Source organism: Lepidochelys kempii, chromosome 10 (assembly GCF_965140285.1).
Source record: "Lepidochelys kempii isolate rLepKem1 chromosome 10, rLepKem1.hap1, whole genome shotgun sequence".
NCBI classification, from domain to species: Eukaryota; Metazoa; Chordata; order Testudines; family Cheloniidae; genus Lepidochelys; species Lepidochelys kempii.
The window spans coordinates 51,694,697-51,716,337 of NC_136389.1; the positions used below are offsets into that span (position 1 = coordinate 51,694,697).

A 21,641-nucleotide genomic window follows, 5' to 3' on the forward strand; every position below is an offset into this window, starting at 1 on the left:
AATATACAAGAAGTTTTACTCTCTCCCGAAGTGCAGCTACCTCAGATATGGAATGCAGCAGCTGTTTAATAGTGAACAGCAACACTACACCACAGTGTAGGACTGGAAGTGATGAAGAATAATACATCCAATTGAAACTGTAGGAAGAACATAGCTATATTCTGTCTTCCTCCCCCATAGGAATTTGAGCAGCATACTGGTGGATGCTATGCTTGCAGTTATAAACTGGGCACAATAACCTAGATATTTTCCTTTGTTTGCCTTGGTCCACAGACTGGTATCTGACAGCAGGAATCTTGGATGGGATTTTTAAAGGAACTGAAGGGAGTTAGATACCTCTGAAAATCCCAGACTACATATTATGTATCTTTTTTTAAATGTATATGCTGAAGCTATAGGAAGAAGCATTTTGAGTTAAGACCAGTGATGTGTTTCCAATTGATTCTTTTCAAACAGCCTTCTTTACTATTAGTTTCTGTATACTTGCTTCCTTCCCTCTCTACCCTTCATATGTTGCTTACCTTCTTAGGCCCCATTTGAGATTGACTTGTATTTCTGCAGATTTTGAAATCAATGGGGGCTCCACGCAGATGCAGTTGTATTCCCATATACACTAAATTGCAGGATTGGAGCCTTAGATTGTAAGCGCTTCAGGGTACGGACTGTGACCTTTTTATGTGCCTTTTGACTGGGGCTTCTGGTGCTACTGCTATATGGGGAGGTGGGTGACGCATTAGCAATTTGTCAGAAGCTTGAGAGTTTGACCAACTTGCTATGTAAGTTTTCGTAATTTAAAAATATTAAATGTGCACAAGTCTAAATTCCTTGAGAGTTAAAAGGACACTTGGGAACTTAATTTATAGTAATTTACTCATTTGCTAAAAAAGTCTAGCTTCTGACATAGCACTTTTAAATAGTATGTCCTGAATGTTTAAAAATTATGTATTTTATCATATTTCTCTTATCCCCCCTCGTGCCCCCCCGCTCCTCTGTTTATGCTTGTTTGGAAAGGTCTTTTCAACTAGACAGAAACTGATAATGCATGGGGAACAGTGAAGGTGACTACACAAAAAGCTGTCCAGCGTACCAAGGTGCTACTTGTAACTAAAGTGGTTGCAAAAATTTCAAACAGAAATGAGTCTTCTAGTTGATGGCATCTCTTTAACACTATCCTCTGTGGCTGCAATCTGTGGGAGAGTAGTATAATACTAACTATTGCTAATGGAGATTATCATTCATCCTGAGTGAATCAAGAACTGCAGGTTTTTGAGCAGAACATTATGGATTCTATTCCCGCTGCAGACAGACAATCTCATGAAACCAGGGTTAGATTTTAGGATGTAGTAAAGTACTGTAGACTGAATAGGGCATGGGAGCAATGAATTCCTGTGGTTTTTAATCCCAGATTTGCCTCTGGCCCTTAGTTCAGCCTTGCTTTGTCACTTGAAGCGGAACTGTCCCCTGAGTTTAGGAAATGTCCTGCAAAATTTGGAATGGGTGACAACCCCACACCAGACTTGCTTTGTGACCAGTAGTAAGTCCCTTAACCACTCTGTACACCAGTTTTCCCCATCTATGGAAAAGGGGTAGCAGTGAAATTCGTTAATGTGTATAAAGAGCTTTGACCATTGTGTGAACATGAGGGTGAGCAGAGGTGCAGGGAGACACGTGCTGAAGGGAGATGTGCAGCGCATTGAGGTACGGCAAAGACTTGTGGTGTTTGGGGAGCCTGGAAGGGGTATATGTCACAGTATGATGAGGGTATGAGACCCACGTTATAGTACGTGGAGGGGTTATTGGGGTGAGCATTTTGATGGCTATGGTTGCGGGTGCTGTGACTGAGGCACTGACTTGCTTTTTATCTCTGAGGAACTGATTTGGGCCTGCCTTTCTAACTCTGAAACATGTTACAGCAATGTTATACAGTGGAATCTTATAACTTTAACAATGTTGCCACACATATGTTACCAAGACAATAATGTTCAGCAGATTATGAGTTTTCAAAAGATGCCTCACAAGGCATACTTTGTACAAAATGCATCAGAGTTTTGTAAAAAGGCTGAACATAGGGGTACATTCTGATCACAGGAGCATAGTGCACATAGCAGTAGGGTGCACAATGCATCGTGTGGCAAGGGATGCAGTGGGGAGGAGTGAAGGGGTGCATGTCCACAGTGCAAAGCGTAGGTGTAAGGTGCACACTGTGGTGGTGGGGATGTGGCAGGCCACATCGAACAGCAAGGCAAAAGGTGCACACCATGCATGGGGGTCATGGTGGGGTGTGGTGCACATTGTGCTACTGGGCTCCAGGGATGTGACAGATGACATGGGTGCCAGGCGCACACTGTGCAGGGGGACGTAGGGGGACATGGCAGAGGGCACGGCACAGCGCGGTGCCAGGGACACACTACATGGGGCATAGGGCGGGGTGCCAGGCGCACACTGTGCTGGGGGGCGTAGAGGGACGTGGCAGAGGGCACGGCACAGCACAGTGCCAGGGACACACTACATGGGGCATAGGGCGGGGTGCCAGGCGCACACTGTGCTGGGGGGCGTAGAGGGACGTGGCAGAGGGCACGGCACAGCGCGGTGCCAGGGACACACTACATGGGGCATAGGGCGGGGTGCCAGGCGCACACTGTGCTGGGGGGCGTAGGGGGACGTGGCAGAGGGCACGGCACAGCGCGGTGCCAGGGACACACTACATGGGGCATAGGGCGGGGTGCCAGGCGCACACTGTGCTGGGGGGCGTAGGGGGACGTGGCAGAGGGCACGGCACAGCGCGGTGCCAGGGACACACTACATGGGCATAGGGCGGGGTGCCAGGCGCACACTGTGCTGGGGGGCGTAGGGGGACGTGGCAGAGGGCACGGCACAGCGCGGTGCCAGGGACACACTACATGGGGCATAGGGCGGGGTGCCAGGCGCACACTGTGCTGGGGGGCGTAGGGGGACGTGGCAGAGGGCACGGCACAGCGCGGTGCCAGGGACACACTACATGGGGCATAGGGCGGGGTGCCAGGCGCACACTGTGCTGGGGGGCGTAGGAGGACGTGGCAGAGGGCACGGCACAGCGCGGTGCCAGGGACACACTACATGGGGCATAGGGCGGGGTGCCAGGCGCACACTGTGCTGGGGGGCGTAGAGGGACGTGGCAGAGGGCACGGCACAGCGCGGTGCCAGGGACACACTACATGGGGCATAGGGCGGGGTGCCAGGCGCACACTGTGCTGGGGGGCGTAGGGGGACGTGGCAGAGGGCACGGCACAGCGCGGTGCCAGGGACACACTACATGGGGCATAGGGCGGGGTGCCAGGCGCACACTGTGCAGGGGGGCGTAGGGGGACGTGGCAGAGGGCACGGCACAGCGCGGTGCCAGGGACACACTACATGGGGCATAGGGCGGGGTGCCAGGCGCACACTGTGCTGGGGGGCGTAGGGGGACGTGGCAGAGGGCACGGCACAGCGCGGTGCCAGGGACACACTACATGGGGCATAGGGCGGGGTGCCAGGCGCACACTGTGCTGGGGGGCGTAGGGGGACGTGGCAGAGGGCATGGCACAGCGCGGTGCCAGGGACACACTACATGGGGCATAGGGCGGGGTGCCAGGCGCACACTGTGCTGGGGGGCGTAGGGGGACGTGGCAGAGGGCACGGCACAGCACAGTGCCAGGGACACACTACATGGGGCATAGGGCGGGGTGCCAGGCGCACACTGTGCTGGGGGGCGTAGGGGGACGTGGCAGAGGGCACGGCACAGCGCGGTGCCAGGGACACACTACATGGGGCATAGGGCGGGGTGCCAGGCGCACACTGTGCTGGGGGGCGTAGGGGGACGTGGCAGAGGGCACGGCACAGCGCGGTGCCAGGGACACACTACATGGGGCATAGGGCGGGGTGCCAGGCGCACACTGTGCAGGGGGGCGTAGGGGGACGTGGCAGAGGGCACGGCACAGCGCGGTACCAGGGACACACTACATGGGGCATAGGGCGGGGTGCCAGGCGCACACTGTGCAGGGGGGCGTAGGGGGACGTGGCAGAGGGCACGGCACAGCGCGGTGCCAGGGACACACTACATGGGGCATAGGGCGGGGTGCCAGGCGCACACTGTGCTGGGGGGCGTAGGGGGACGTGGCAGAGGGCACGGCACAGCGCGGTGCCAGGGACACACTACATGGGGCATAGGGCGGGGTGCCAGGCGCACACTGTGCTGGGGGGCGTAGGGGGACGTGGCAGAGGGCACGGCACAGCGCGGTGCCAGGGACACACTACATGGGGCATAGGGCGGGGTGCCAGGCGCACACTGTGCTGGGGGGCGTAGGGGGACGTGGCAGAGGGCACGGCACAGCGCGGTGCCAGGGACACACTACATGGGGCATAGGGCGGGGTGCCAGGCGCACACTGTGCTGGGGGGCGTAGGGGGACGTGGCAGAGGGCACGGCACAGCACAGTGCCAGGGACACACTACATGGGGCATAGGGCGGGGTGCCAGGCGCACACTGTGCTGGGGGGCGTAGGGGGACGTGGCAGAGGGCACGGCACAGCGCGGTGCCAGGGACACACTACATGGGGCATAGGGCGGGGTGCCAGGCGCACACTGTGCTGGGGGGCGTAGGGGGACGTGGCAGAGGGCACGGCACAGCGCGGTGCCAGGGACACACTACATGGGGCATAGGGCGGGGTGCCAGGCGCACACTGTGCTGGGGGGCGTAGGGGGACGTGGCAGAGGGCACGGCACAGCGCGGTGCCAGGGACACACTACATGGGGCATAGGGCGGGGTGCCAGGCGCACACTGTGCTGGGGGGCGTAGGGGGACGTGGCAGAGGGCACGGCACAGCGCGGTGCCAGGGACACACTACATGGGGCATAGGGCGGGGTGCCAGGCGCACACTGTGCTGGGGGGCGTAGGGGGACGTGGCAGAGGGCACGGCACAGCGCGGTGCCAGGGACACACTACATGGGGCATAGGGCGGGGTGCCAGGCGCACACTGTGCTGGGGGGCGTAGGGGGACGTGGCAGAGGGCACGGCACAGCGCGGTGCCAGGGACACACTACATGGGGCATAGGGCGGGGTGCCAGGCGCACACTGTGCTGGGGGGCGTAGGGGGACGTGGCAGAGGGCACGGCACAGCGCGGTGCCAGGGACACACTACATGGGGCATAGGGCGGGGTGCCAGGCGCACACTGTGCAGGGGGGCGTAGGGGGACGTGGCAGAGGGCACGGCACAGCGCGGTGCCAGGGACACACTACATGGGGCATAGGGCGGGGTGCCAGGCGCACACTGTGCAGGGGGGCGTAGGGGGACGTGGCACAGGGCACTGCACAGCACAGTGCCAGGGACACACTACATGGGGCATAGGGCGGGGTGCCAGGCGCACACTGTGCTGGGGGGCGTAGGGGGACGTGGCAGAGGGCACGGCACAGCGCGGTGCCAGGGACACACTACATGGGGCATAGGGCGGGGTGCCAGGCGCACACTGTGCTGGGGGGCGTAGGGGGACGTGGCAGAGGGCACGGCACAGCGCGGTGCCAGGGACACACTACATGGGGCATAGGGCGGGGTGCCAGGCGCACACTGTGCTGGGGGGGCGCTTCGCACAGCGGGAAACAAGCTGCACGTTGCCCTCTGCCGCGCGGCTCGTGGGGGTGTGGCGGGAGCACGTGGAGGCGGAGCGCAGCCTCGGTCCCTGCTACGCGCGGTCCCGCCCAGCAGGCTCAGCCCCGACGCAGAAAGGGCGGGACTGCTACAGCTGCCCCGCCCCCTGGCCTCGAGCAGAGGGGAAGCCGCGACCGGATCTCGCGAGAGTTGTCCGGTAGCCCCGCGAGATCTCACCGCCTCCCTCCCACGTCATGTTTTCTCTTTGACAAGCTGCCGCCGCTGCGGAAAGAACGCGGCTCTGGGCCGGGACTCGCCACCCCCGGACCCCGACCAGCTGCCGCTCCGCCTGGACCCCGGTAACTGGCTCCCTCCGCCCCGAATGCGAGCGGTGCGCGTCCCCGGCCTCGGCGCGTCCCCAGCCGGCAGCAGCGGGGTCGGGAGGGCCGAACCCGGCGAGGCGGGCTGGGAGGGTCGGGGCTCCTCAGCGCCGCTTCCGCAGCAGGGTTCAAAGCCCAACTGACTGCCGCTCCCTGGTCCGGCGGGGGCGGGGGCTGCGCCCCCATGGCGCTGTGGGGGGCGGGAGCTGAGCCCCCTTTGGTCAGGGCAAGGCAGGGCAGAAGGGTTAAGCTGTGTATGGGGTGGAGTGAAGGGCAGAAAATGAAGCGAAGCCAGATATTCCCCCTTCCGCTCCCCAGTTCCTGAGCCTTAGGGAGGGAAGTTTCCCTTCAGGACTGGAGGTCTCGTCAAGTCTCTTCTTTTAGACAGTATTAAATATAAGGTACTTTTTTGCTGTATGTTGGAATGAGCTCCACAAGTCCTCTAAGTCTGTGCTCATCTCATGGTAACTATGAAATGATTGTAGCATGTGCAATGTATGTAATTCTGTGTTCTGGGCTGTTCTGGCTGTTGTCATAAAATGAAGGCAGAAATTAATCGTGCAGACTTTTGTTAATGACATGTACGACCTTAAGTGTTGTACACATCTCCCGACCTGTTGTCTGAGTTGTGTAGCACCCTGTGGCTTGTTGGCTGGCTTCCAACTGCAATAGAGAGAAAGTATTCTCGTACTTTTATTTCCAAATTATTTTTTCATGACCTTAGTTGAATGGTGCCATAATGGCTCATTTTGGCCTGCATGCAGCTTTTTCTATGTTCTCTAAATAGACTGCTTTTGGGGTGTGTTCTAGACATATTTGTTCTCATCTTGCACCCCACTTAGCAGGGTGTTGAGGTGTAGAGCCTCCTTATCCCTGTTTGACCTGTTCTTTCCTGTGTTGATAATAACATACCTGAGCAGGTTGTCTTTTTCTGGGCTGCATAACTCATGAGTAGGGATATGATTTTGTCTCATAAATTTTGGTGAAATTTCATAGTAGAGGTGCAGGGGAAAAAAATCAAGGAAAGGGTGGAGATTGGAGGGTAGGAGAGAAGGACACTCCCACAGGCAGCTCCTGTATTGTAAGGCTGGGTCAGGTTTCCCCCCTCTGGATGTCCCAGTTGGTTGCAGTGTTTATCCTTGAATCCAGTAGCTGTGGAGGTTACCAATCAATAGCAAGGGCTACTCAGTGACTGGGAACTTGCCCAGTGTAACCTCTGGTCACGACTGCCTCTTGTGATTGACCTTCTTATCAAGCCAGTTTAAATGCCTCTGTGGCTATAGTAGTATTCCCTGTTAGAAGGTGGGAAATGATTTACTATATTTACAAAGAGCCTACTGTGCATGAGGGTTTTTTTTTTAATACTAGTGATAAGATACATTGTCTGTGAAGATCTTTCATCCTGAAGGATCTCAGTTCTTTAGGACTCTCTCTATATCATGGAAGTTAGTGTATAAACATAGTTGTAGTATGAAATATTTGAGGCTGGAAATGCAAAAGTTAAGGTTCACAGTAACCTTAACTTGTCTACGTTGTACAAACAGTACCTAATCTATCTCTCAAATACACTTGTTCCACACTGAAGTGAATAGGAATAGTGCATATAGGAGGACAGAACTGGAACCCACTGGATCTTAAAGTACAATTAATTACTATTCTAAAATACTGTTTTGGTGTAATGTAGGTGAGTAATGATTGCTATAAAATCTTATTTTTACTTCCTGACTCTGGAGCTGTTTAAAAGTGTGACTGACATTAGCTTATATTTCCATGCATTTCGGTTTTTAGAAGGAGGAAGGAGACTATCTACTGTTTTCTCTGCATACTGCCATAGTTGGACTACACAGCTGTAGAACCCCACAATGAAACGGGCACAAAAGCATACAGTTCTAAACTTAGTAGCAGTTTCATGCTGCACATGAATATTAGTTTGTCAGCCAGTTATAATTGTTAAAAAATTATCACTCTTATGTAACTTAACATTCCAAAAAAACTCTTACCTTTGGTATAATGGATGAAAAGTTTCAGCAAAAAAGAACCTTTTTTTGTTAGAAAACTCTCAACAGGATTTGAAAACTGATAACTCTACTTGCTCCAGGCTGATAAAAGATAAGGGGGTGGGAGGAAGCAGTGAATTGTAGTGTGTCTGATTTGATTAAAAGACCAGTTCCCCTGCCTCCAGCGACTGGATAGAGCAAGGGTAATACAATTCTTACCACGGTTTTGTCCTGGGACCCTGCTTAGGGGCTTCATCTTTTGTGTTGGCTTCTGGTTAGTATGTGTCTGATAAACTTGAAGCCCTTTCTAGCTGTTGGCAGGGAACCCCTTGCTTCGCTTTGCCCAGACTTGAGGGGTGTGTGTGTATGTGTGTGTATGGCAGGTGTCTCTGCTGCTCAACTCTTCTCCTTTTCTTCTTGCTGCTACCTTTGGATTTCTGCTACTCCTTTCTGAGTTTCAGTTCTTTGGGTAACTCCACTACTTTGAGCTCACTTCCTCTAGTTTTATGTGGGCAGATGGGTGTTTTCAAGCCTTGATTATGAGCAGGTGAAAACAAGAGATTGGGTGGGGTGGAGTTTAATATATTAATGATTTGTAAAAGAGGAGTGAACTTGAAGACCAAGTTATTTAGGTTAGTCAAGACTAAAGAACTCCAGAGGGACCTCGAAAACTTAGGTGATGAGCCTTGTGAAGACAGATGAAATCTTATATTGGTAAGTGGAAGGAATATCTTGAATCAGGATGTCAGTAATTCACCCAACATGTACTGGTCTGTGGACTAAACCTACTAGCCGCTGTGAAAAATACTTGGCATTATGCCTTAAGGGTACACCCCCTGCAATTTAAACAAATAAACTCTGTGTAAGCCTGAAAACTTGTCTTTCTTACCAACAGAAGTTGGTCCAATAAAAGATATTACCTCACCCATCTTGTCTCTCTAATATGATCAATACGGCTACAACAGTACTGCGTACAAATAAAAAAATTGTATATTATCGCTAGGGCTGTCAAGCGATTTAAAAAATTAATCACAATTAATTGTGCGATTAATCGCACTGTAAAACAATAATAGAATACCATTTATTTAAATATTTGTGGATGTTTTCTACATTTTCAAATATTGATTTCAGTTACAACACAGAATACAAAGTGTACAGTGCTTGCTTTATATTTTTTGATTACATGTATTTGCACTGTAGAAAAAACAAAAGTAATATTATTTTTCAGTTAACCTAATACAAGTACTGTAGTGCAATCTCTTTATGATAAAAAGTTGAAATTACAAATATAGAATTATGTACCAAAAAAATAACTGCACTCAAAAACAAAACAATGTAAAACTTTAGAGCCTACAAGTCCACTCAGTCCTACTTCTTCAGCCAATCGCTCAGACAAACAAGTTTGTTAACATTTGCAGGAGTAAATGTTGTCCGTCTCTTGTTTACAATAGTCACCCGAAAGCGAGAACAGGCATTTGCATGGCACTGTAGTAGCTGGCATTGTAAGATATTTGCATGCCAGATGTGCTAAAGATTCATATGTCCCTTCATACTTCAGCCATCATTCCAGGGGACATGCATCCATGCTGATGATGGGTTCTGCTCAATAACGATTCAGAGCAGTGTGGACTAGCACATGTCCATTTTCATTATCTGAGTCAGATGCCACCAGCAGAAGGTTGAGTTTCTTTTCTGATGGTTCAGATTCTATAGTTTCCGCATCAGAGTGTTGCTCCTTTAAGACTTCTGAAAGTATGCACCACACCTTGTCCCTCTCAGATTTTGGAAGGCACTTCAGATTCTTAAACCTTGGGTCAAGTGCTGTAGCTATCTTTAGAAATCTCACATTGGTACCTTCTTTGTGTCTTGTCAAATCTGCAGTGAAAGTGTTTTTAAAATAAACAACATGTGCTTGGTCATCATCCAAGACTGCTATAACATTAAACACATGGCAGAATGCAGGTAAAACAGAGCAAGGGACATACAATTCTCCCCCAAGGAGTTCAGTCACAAATTTAATGCGTGCTTTCTTTTTTTAAAGAGCGCCATCAGCATGGAAGCATGTCCTCTGGAATGGTGGCTGAAGCATAAAGGGGCATATGAATGTTTGGCATAACTGACACGTAAATACCTTGCAATGCCGGCTACAAAAGTGCCATGTAAGTGCCTGTTCTCACTTTCTGGTGACACTGTAAATAAGAAGAGGGCAGCATTATCTCCTGTAAATGTAAACAAATTTGTTTGTTTTAGCGATTGGCTGAATAAAAAGTAGGACTGAGTGAACTTTGTTTTGTGTTTGAGTGCAGTTATGTAACAAAAAAAATCTACATTTGTAAGTTGCACTTTCACGACAGAGATTGCACTACAGTACTTGTATGAGGTGAATTAAAAAGTACTGTTTTATCATTTTTACAGTGCAAGATCTGTCATAAAAATAATATACACTTTGATTTGAATTACAACACAGAATACTATATATATATATATATATATATGAAAATGTAGAAAAACATCCGAAATATTTAATTTCATTTGGTATTCTATTGTTTAACTGTGATTAAAACCATGATTAATTTTTTTGAGTTAATCGCGAGAGTTGTCTGCAATCAATCGACAGCCCTAATTATCACATATTCAGTTATAACATTATCAACTCTGTCTCCTCTTTGTATCTTTCTTCTTCTCCCCCATAATTTCTCCGCTGTACTAATGTTTTCTAACATTTTGGAATCAATTGCTCCCTCTTTTGCCCATCCAGTTGCCCCTCCAGACTCCCATTACCCCACATTTTACCAGACATCTAATATAGAACTAAAATGATTAGGTAATAAGAAAAATGTTGAGGGGAATGCTTGGGAAAGAAGCCAGAAGCCCAGCAACTGGGAGCAGGTAGGAATCTACTAGGGCAGTGGTTCTCAACGAGGTTACAGGTACCCCTGGAGATACGCAGAGGTCTTTCATGGGGTACATCAGATCATCTAGATATTTGCGTAATTTTACAACAGGCTAAATAAAAAGCACTAACGAAGTCAGTACAAACTAAAATTTCATAGAGACAATGACTTGTTTATACTGCTCTATATACCATACACTGAAATGTAAGTAAGATATTTATATTCCAATTGATTTATTTTATAATCTGGTAAAAATGAGAAAGTAAGCCATTTTTTTCAGTAATAGTGTGCTTTGACACTTCTGTATTTTTATTTGTGATTTTGTAAGTAAGTTTTAAATTAGGTGTAACTTAGGGTATGCAAGACAAATAAGACTTCTGAAAGGGGTACAGTAGTCTGGAAAGGTTGAGAGACACTGTACTAGGGTGCTGTCCCTAGACTATAAATGGTGCTCCTATCACTTGCATCAGCCTTTAGGTCGGTTTTCAAACTTTTTGAGCTGAGCCCCCTCTTTGAGTTATGCCCCCCAACCTAGACCAAAAAAAGACAAGTGCAAAAATATGCTTGATAGCCCATTTATAAACCTAACGGAGACCTTGACATAACTTTAATTGAATTATGTACACTTGTAAATTTTAAATACACAGATACCAGGGTGGATAAAAATCAATTTTTTTTAAAACAAAAAAAAAATCAGACTTTTTTATAGGTTTCTTCCTCAAAAAGCATTTATCTAAAGATCATTTTAATTACGATACATTATAGCTTAAAGATATCTCATCATGGAATAGGGATTATAAATTCTAATTCTATTGTATGAGACAATATATTCATGTAATGTTTAAGAAAAGTTTTGTAAATGAGTTCCAATAGTTCATGGATTAGAGACCCAATTTTATGGAGTTCCAGGGTCTTCTGTATAGATTATTTAGGTTAATTGTTCTACCCAATGGGACTCAGTGCTCAGTCTAGAAGATACCATCAGAGATGCTTAGTTTTGCAGTTCTCAAACTGTGGATTTGTGTCTCCAGAGATAACATGCTTGTTAACAGCAAAAATGTTTTAAATAAATAAAATAATACAGAGAGGTGAGAAATAACAGACCTCAACCCTATTGTCCCTCTGCAAATTTGTGTACACAGATTCAATCCCAAACCTCTCTAAAAGTGCAAAGCTTCAAAAAGTTCAATGACTAAAAGATTTTGTTGGGGGTGGAATAGATAAATGTGAGAAGTGACAGGCAGTAGAAACAAAAGTGAAACTGTTTGAGCAGCACATTCCAGAAGTCCTGAGGTCTTTCTGAGTGTAGCCTTCATTGATTTGAGATCTACCATACTATTCTCTCACTAGAAGGTAAAACCTATAATGGCAGCAGGCCATAAGAGACCCAGTTTGGGAATATTTTAATGAAGTTCCTCTACCTGCGGGTAAGACAGGCATGCGTGAAAAATGCAAACAGTGCAACAAAGAAATACAAGGCTTGGTTGCCCAAATGAAACAACATCACGAGAAGTGTTTCTTCTCAGGAGGAAGCTGCGCTGAAGATGATGAAAGGAACATGTCTGAACATGCAGGATCTTCAGGTTGGTAAACATTTTTATTCCTTACTTTCTTAAGGCCTGCCTGTCTTCCTTTCTGGACTATTCTTGAATTCTCATGTTTGAGCAAAAAATATAGTTGTTACTCAATGGTACTGTGGCGGGTTTGGTCACAGAGACCCCCTTGGGACTGTCATCTGACGTGCTGAAACTACCTCTGAGCCTGTTTTCCCTGCCAGCTGGTGACTCCAGAACCCTGTCTTGTTGAGCCAGACATGCTATTCCACTGCAACACAGACCCAGGGTCTGAACCACGCCCCCAAACCTGCAGACTTTAACCAAAACTGCTCAGCAGGTTTCCTGTCTCCAGCACCCAGATACCCAACTCCCAATGGGATCCAAACCCCAAATAAATCTGGTTTACTCTGTATAAAGCTTATATAGGGTAAACTCATAAATTGTCCGCCCTCTATAACACTGATAGAGGGAGATGCACAGCTGTTTTCTCCCCCAGATATTAATCACTTACTCTGGGTTAATTAATAAACAAAAGTGATCTTATTAAGTATAAAAAGTATGATTTAAGTGGTTTTAGTAATAACACAGAACAAAGTAAGTTACCAAGCAAAATAAAACAAAACATGCAAGTCTAAGCCTAATACATTAAGAAACTAAATACAGGTAAATCTCAATCTTAGAGATGTTCAAATAAGCTTCTCTGACAGACTAGACACCTTTCTAGTCTGGGCACAATTCTTTCCCCTGGTACAGTTCTTGTTAGTTTCAGCTCAGGTGGTAACTAGGGGATTTCTCATGACTGGCAATCTTCTTTGTTCTGTTCCACCCCCTCTTACAGCTTTGGCCCAAGGCGGGAATCTTTTGTCTCTCTGCATCCCCACCCCTCCTTCTAAATGGAAAAACACCAGGTTTAAAATGGATTTCAGTACCAGGTGACATGGTCGCACGTCCTGTTAGACCCCAAGCTGCCATTCTTTCTGGCCTAACTCACATAAACACAGGAAGGCTTACAAGTAAACTGAGCCATTTACAACCAATTGTCCTGGTTAATGGGAACCATCATTAATGGCCCACACTTAGAATAGTTACATTAGGACTTTAGAGTAATACATCATATTTCCAGCTTCACATACAAGAATGATACATTCATACAAATAGGATGAACACACTCAGTAAACTATAAGCTTTGTATGATACCTTACAAGAGACCTTTTGCATGAAGCATATTCCAGTTACATTATATTCACGCTCATTAGCATATTTTCATAAAACATGTAGTGCAACATCACAGGTACTATCATTTTAGATCCAGTTGAGATAAAAAAATAAATATCTGAAATAGGCAGATCTTCCTTTTACAATTTCACCTTTAAAGTAGTACTGAGTATCAGTGAATGCAATGAGGCATACTAAATGCGCAGTATGGTAATAATAATTAAATAACTGGATTGATTTACTTTGTTTAGGAGAATCCATCCTCAACATACAGGATTCTGAAGACTATCCACCTTCAAGATCACCATCATTTTCTATAGTTTGAGTTATCTGCTAATGATAGTGTTTCAGTCACATCATATATGTCACATAGCCACAGTATATCACCTGCAGAAAAAAGAAAAAAAAAAACTCCATCATCCAGAAACAGCCATAGATAAGTTTGTGATAAGAACCAGCAGATTAGAAAAAGAGGTAATTGATGAAAAAATTGCCTGGTTTGTTTGTGCAACAAACTCTCCTTTCCGTATGATTGAGAACCCACACTTAATTAACATGGTTCAGTCATTAAGACCAGGATACAGTCCACCCAACAGAGCAGATGTCGCAGGCAAATTGCTGGATAAAGTGTATGAAAGAGCAATTGAGCAGTGTGCCAAACGTCTAGAAAAATTGTTAACCTGAGTCTTGATGAGTGGAGCAATGTCCACAATGATCCTCTTGTGTGTGCTTGTGTGACAACAGAAGAAGGGAATGTCTTCCTTACAGAAACAATTGATACATCAGGAAATGCGCACACAGCAGAATATTTACAAGAAGTAGCAGTAAAAGCTATAACAAACTTTGAAAAAAAAATTCAAATGTCTAGTACGCAGCTTGGTCACAGAGAATACTGCAAATGTATCCAAGATGAGAAGAAATTATTTAGAAGAGAGAGAAGAGAGTCACAAGCTAATAACATACAGTTGCAGTGTTCATTTGATGCACCTCCTAGCCAAAGACTTCAGTGTTCCAGAAATAAAGACTAATGTTGAAATTGCAAAATACTTCCGTAACAACCACTTCGCAGCAGCTGCTCTGAAAAAAGTGGGAGGAACCAAGCTAACTCTTTCACAAGATGTGTGATGGAACTCAGTAGTGGACTGTTTTGAACGCTATCTCAAAAACTTGCCTAATCTGATGACAGTTTGTGAACAAAATTGTGAAAAAAAAGATGGCACTGTCACAGCCAAAGTTCTCAAAATTGGGCTTAAGAGAAAGGTTGAACACATACTGAGTACCCTGAAGCCTATTTCTATAGCCTTGAACAAAATGCAGGGAAATAGCTGTTTTATTGCTGATGCTGTTGACATTTGGAAGGAACTGAATGGCTATCTTAAAAAGAGAAATATGCAATGACAGAGTTAAATTACAAGCATTAAAAAAACAAATGGGACAAGCACCATCTGCAGCTCACTTTCTTGCAAGTATTCTCAATACTTGGTACCTGGGTCAAACCTTTTCCTCTTCAGCTGCTGGATGTCGATGTCATAGCCAACTCAACGATCATCCCTCCATAATGCCAACTATAATAAACTTCAGAGCTAAGGGTGAACCATTCAAGAAATATGTTTGTTGATGATTTAAAGAAAGTCACACCAGTGAACTGGTGGAAGTCACTTAAGTGCTTGGATTCAGAGACTGTTGAAGTGATAATCTCACTTTTAACAGCAGTAGCTTCTTCTGTCAGTGTAGAAATATTTTCTTCCTTTGGACTAATTCATTCCAAACTGAGAAATCGTTTGGGACCTGAAAAAGCAGGAAAGCTTGTTTTCCTTTTCCAGATTATGAAGAAACAGGAAAATGAAGGTGAAGATGACTGTTAGCTGTGGAAGCCAATATTTTAAGTTTCTTATGTTGAGCTGGCTGACATAGTGGATTTTAACTTTTTTTAATATTTCATTCAGCTATTTTAGTTCAAAACAATTTTAACAAAAACAAACCTGATTTTAAAAAACTTGAATGTTTAACTACATACAAAAATTCATATGCATTTTTTGTTAAAATATTATGTTTGCTGTTGAAGAAAAAAATCCAGAACACACAACATTGTTGTTTTGATTAAATAAAACCATTTAAATATCTGTCTGGTGGTGGTCTCCTAATACAGCATGTCAAGAAAATCCTCCCAATATTAATGATTAACCTGTTGAATTGGAGATAGTTCACCTCCCAATGACTTCATAAATATCTGTTTCAATTACCTTTGGTGAGTGGTCCCCAACTTTTCTGTGGGAATAGCATATTGCTATTGCATATTGCTATTCTCAGAGGACTGTGGCGGGCGCTGGACACAATGCTGCTGAGAAGCGGCAGCGCCAAGAAGCACTGCTGCCGAAATGCCGGCGAGAAACGGCAACGCTTCTTGGTGGCATTTCGGCGGGCGGTGTCCTGTGGGCTCCCAAAAATGCCCCGGCAGGCACCATGGCACCCACAGGCACTGGGTTGGGTACCACTGCCTTTGGTAAATGAAATAACGAAACAATTATTCATTTTCTGATATAGCTGTAAAACTAATCTGAAAAGTTTTCAAAATACTATACATTTTTAAAGTGATTTATGTACCTTCTGAAAATGAAACCTACGTCTATCTCTGAGTTGTGAAGAATATGTATTAAGGTTATAACAACCAGCAAGAATGCACTTTTATGTAGAAATCTATGATTAAATTGAGTCTTCCTTACTAGTTATTTAAATCAAATCCACCGTGACAGATATTTACCAATTAATGTGAAGAGTGTGCCTGTTTCTCGGCAGACAGTTTATAAATTTGTGGGGAGATTTTTGAAAATGACACTCTGAGGTTGTCCTCCACTTCCAGGCTCGAACAGTACTTTTGTCTTTAGCACAGCAAGTGCAGAGTCTCTGATTTCGCACAAATAAGATGAACCAAACGGTAAAAGAATTTTGATCGCGCCCTTTTGACAAAGCTGGATATTTTGAACCAACTTTCAACCCAAAGTCCCCCAAATACTGTTTTTTAAATCGAATGTCCAGTGTCCTATCACTCTGAAGAGCAGTCAGCTTCTTCTGAATGCCATTTGAGAGATGGGACAGGGTCCGTGCCTCAGCTAGAAAAGATTGGAAAATCCAGTCATTCAGGGGTGCATTTCCTTTGGGAAAATATCCAAACTGGCTCTGAGACAAGTCAAGTGATTCTTGATTGGGTTCTCAACACTCAATAGTTCAGATTCTGTTTAGTCAATAGTGTCAGGTAACGACAGGAATGGAACGCTTAAACCAGTTTCAATCTTCGTTTTCCAGTGAATGTTTCTCTTGAATGCTGATATCTTGTTGTGCAGGTCAAAAATAGTACTTTCCGCTCCTTGTGATGAGACATTTAGAGAATTCAGTTTGTCAAAAATATCAGCAAGGTAAACCAAAAGCACAAAACAGTGGGGATCATACAGTGACTGTGTTGCTGAAATTCAAATCTAGTAGAAAAAATCGGACTTTGTTTCAAGTTCATAAACATGTTGCAACACTTTCTGTCCGGGTAGACAACTGACTTCAATGTGAAACAAAAAAAAATCACTATATCAATATAGTAGAAACAGTACAACCTCCCTCCCACTCCCCAGTGTCGGTGCAGTTATGTTAGTGTCAAGATTCATTAGATTGACGTAGCTTATTCCCCTTCCTGTATGTCAATAAGAGTTTGTCCACATGCGAAAGCTTTTTTTTTTCTGTATAAATTTGTTTCCACACAAGATTTTAAAATTTACCTGTCATCTTATCTATCTTCTGCTTTCCAAGTGACAGGCAAGAAAGCCCAGAACCTCCCAAAAGGACCACATAGATGCATCCCTATTTTGGATTAACTATATACTTCTGGCAGTTCTCCCCCTTCTTTACCATGGGATGTTGCTTCACATCTGGATCAGTCTCCGTTTACATGTGTGCTCTTTGCTGCGCCAGGATCACCTTGACTGGATGTTGCCTCTCTGTTTAAATGTTGACGCACACCCAGGTTTACCCCTTTTGAGATTCCAGTTTATGGTGAGTTCATACCCCCAGAATCACATACTCATTATAGCAGCCAGGCCCTGTGCCTCTATGTGGTCCTGTTGAGAGGTTTTGGGCTTTCTTGCCCTTTTAGGAGAGGGGAATGTCCAGTCGTATCTTAACAGTAGTCACTAGAATATCAAGAGAGGAGTAGCTATTTGAGCAAAGGTGGGAGATGGGTCACTCCTGGGACAAGTCCCAAAGCAAAGGAACTCTAGCAGAATTCTAAAAAGTCAGACCAAAACAAAACCTCCAGTAACGCTCTCACTACCTCCACTTATTCTGAGGAACTGGACTAGATTTTTGCTACAGTGGACACAACCAAACCTTGGCATGGTGTTCTGGATAGTTTGGTCACAGCACCAGAAGGCCACATTAAAGAATCATGGACCCCAACTGGGAGATTTCCCTAGATAGCCAAGACCTCTAGCACGCCAAACTCAGAAGAAGCAACAGTGCCAGAGATGTCTCCCAAAACTCAGGCAGAGAGAGAGCCTGAAAGTGCTGTGGAGGGGACTTCTTCTAGTAGGTAGTAGTTGCTGTATTACAGTACAGCTATATGGAAGAACTAAACAATTTTTGTTCTGGGTACTGGCTGGCCACTGTCTTGTTGGATGTGCTCCACTTGCTTGGGTTTTATTCTTCCGCCTTGTGTGCTCAAAATGACATGTATGCCAGAGACTTTAAGATCCAAAGTATTGTTTTTCTGAAATATCAAATCTCACACCCACTGACTGAATGTGGTGACCTTCAGATGGCAGTTGTCACATGCTCTACATATTTTGGGGAACTCTCATGTTGGTAGTCCACCACTGCAGCTCCAGGTGAGATCTGTACAGATTTTTAGGAAAGTAGCTAAACCACTGTTGGTTATCCCAGTTCTGCATCAGTGTCCAGTCACAGCACACAGTGCTAACTGGCTGAGCCCAGACACAGTATTCTAGTGAGTGAAGCTGCTCTGGAAAAATGTCATTCAGAAATAACTGTTCTTTCATCCTACTTCTCCTTCAGCAGTTTCCTTGCGATGTTACTATGGCTGTCTCTTAACTCCTCCATAGCAATCCAGCTGTGTAACTGCCAATATATTTAGAGCAGCCTGTTCATATTAATGATTATCAGGATCGAGGCATGCAGGAGTTTGAATATAGTGCTGGCTTGCAAAAGCCAGATGAATTATTGGATGACATGAAGAATGAATCATGGGGGTCAAAGAGAGCCCAAGTCCTGGAATTCCATCAGGTTCTGGTAGATATCCCAAAAGAAGCCATGAGAAAAATCCCAGAATGCATAGATCCTGGTGGTGAAACATTACATCATAGGATATCTACCCAGAATGCTGTGTGCATATTTCAGAAAAATGTGGAGTTGTGTGGACTCAGTGATTCAACAGGGAAGTAGCTTATGCTGGCCTAAACAAATCAGTGTGGATGCACTCTTTTGTGATGATGATACCTATATTGTTAAAGTGGAAAAACACATACCTGTGTATACAGCCCTTAAGCTATACTGGTATAAGGCATCTTTTATGCTGATGTAACTAGCTCCATGCTGGAGGGGATTGTACTGGTAGAACTATTTTGGTTTTTAAAAAGAATCGCATCCCTAATCAAAATTGTTATAATGGTACAAAATCTGTGTGTGGACCAGGCCTTAAATCCTCAGCCTGTTTTCCTTTTGGAAGGGGTTGGGGGAGAAGCAGCATTTGCTTTGCTTCTCCTCCCCCCCCACCCCCCACTTCAGATCTCTGGACTGCTGGAAGTGTAGAGTACACTGTTCTGTCCTTCCTCCTTTCTCATCCTCCTGGCTCCTGCAGGAGGATGTCTTTTTGTTGATCTATCGCTTTTCCAGTCTGTTTTTAAATCTGCTCATAGTTTTAGCAACAAGCATCAGTGTGAAATTGACCTCATTCTTGTTGTTTTCACTGCTGCTACTGTGGTTCTGAAGGGCAGCACAGAAAACAGATATGATTATTCAGTTTTCAGTTTGCTGCAGCTTGGCAAAGCTATGAGCAGCAGTGACAGCACTGGAGCTGTCTGAAGACTATTTTGCAAAATAGTATTAATCAGTTTACTCTTGGTTCACATTTGGAAAATTATTTTAAGAGTTTTTTAATGAAAGCATAGGCCTTAGGAATGTGAGAAGTACAACTTTTCTGTGTAGACGTGGCCTTAGATTTTACACAATTTTTTGACACTTGTATGGGAAAGATTGCTGCTACTCAAGGCCAAGTTGGAGGATGAATTCTTCAGTACCTGATTTGAACTAATCGAACATGTTGTTGGGTTCTGTACTAACAACCATTCAGATAAAAGACCTGGGTGTCATTCTGGATAGCTAACTACAAACATCTGCTCAAAAATAAGAAATCAGTCCATTAATAATGGCTTGTTGGAGGGGTATATGGGTATGGAACACTCTGCAGCTTTTTTTATAGATAAATATATAACAAATTCCATAACTGATCATATCAGTGTCCTCTGTCTGTCATTTGTCATCTTAGATTGAAAATCCTTGGAGCAGGGACTGCATAACTTTCCATGTGGCCACAGGGAGGCCCAAATTCTGATTGGGGGCATTTATGCACTACTGCAGTTTAAAAGTATGTAATTAGGTAGTATAAAGATTAGGATAGAAAATAGCTTTGAAAATATTATACCATCATAAAAACCACTGCTTATTCTCAATGGAATGCTGTATTCAATTTTTTATACAATCTTAAATATAACATATAGCATAAAAAGGAGCCCAGAGAGGGCAACCTAAATGATCAGAGGCTTGGAAAGAATTCCATATGAAGAGAATAATAAGATTTTGGACTGTTTAGAGAGAGGAGATTAATAAGAGGGGACATGATTTAAATATATAAAATAATGGTGCCAAAAAAATAAATGGTGTGCTCCCATTTATCTTGTCTCATCATATAAAAGCAAGCGAATGTTGTATGAAGTGAAAAAGCAACAAATGTAAAACTGACAAAAGTAGCTACTTACAACATAACTAGCTGGTGGAACTTGTTTTGCCACAAGATAGCAATTAGGCCAAGAATTTAGTAAAATCCTAGATAAGGCTTATACGCTCATTGGATAATGGGATCATCCATGGTTATGTATGTTAAGGTGAGAATATTTTATAAGGAATATAAACTCATGCTTCAGGGCATAAGATAACTATTGACTGAGGTGGGGTGTCAGGAAATTTTTTTCCTTGTGGGCAGGTTATTCCATAATTTTTCACTTTAAGGGTTCTTGCACCTTCTTACCTCTCAGGTATTGTCCATTGTCAGACATGATATTAAATTAAATGAATAACTGGCCTGATCCAATATGGCAGTCTTTGTATTTCACTCTCATTAGATGTTACTATTGTATGAAAAGGTTCCTCCAAACCCTGTTAATGTATTAAGATTTCACAGTAAAAATCAGTGGGGGAAATATTAAAATTTGGGTTTCTATTAAAGCATTTCTGTAGGAATGTTAATATGGTCATGTTACACATCTGTATGCTTTTGGGGATGTGAAAGGTGGTAATATGTTCCTTGTTTTTTCTGATTAAATGTATATAGAAATATTATTATAGTCAGAAAAGTGACTACAATTGGCACTTTGTTTAACTCCAGAGAAACTCTGAATTTTGTGCACTTAATGTGATTGTTTGCTTTAGGGATGAAAAGTTTACCAACTTTTACTCCTGTTAGTACTGTAGGGTCACTACAGCTTTGGAAGAATGAGTTGGATTGTTAGTGAATTAACTACATTCTGACTGCAAAATCTTTTACTTGTGATGCAATAGCCAGAAAGAGCCCAGCTTGACTTTCAGGCCCCATCTGCAAAAAATATTTCTCGCTGTTTCAGACACAAATTAAATTCTACTCTTAGCAACACTAAGTGCTGTCATGCACCCTGACTGCTGCCTGTTTTAAATAAAATGTCCTCTAATCTTGCTCAGAGCAAGACTAAT

General features: G+C 44.9%; 1 protein-coding gene across 9 annotated transcripts in view; it reads left to right on the forward strand.

Moving 5' to 3' along the window:
- Positions 1-5,809: 5,809 nt before the first annotated feature.
- Positions 5,810-21,641, forward strand: part of HERC1 (HECT and RLD domain containing E3 ubiquitin protein ligase family member 1) — a 217,521-nt gene continuing 201,689 nt past the window's right edge. For all 9 annotated transcript variants that reach the window (XM_073303562.1, XM_073303563.1, XM_073303568.1 and 6 more), the window contains exon 1: positions 5,810-5,957. The gene's annotated coding sequence lies outside the window, so the exon portion shown is untranslated. The remainder of the gene's footprint in view (positions 5,958-21,641) is intronic.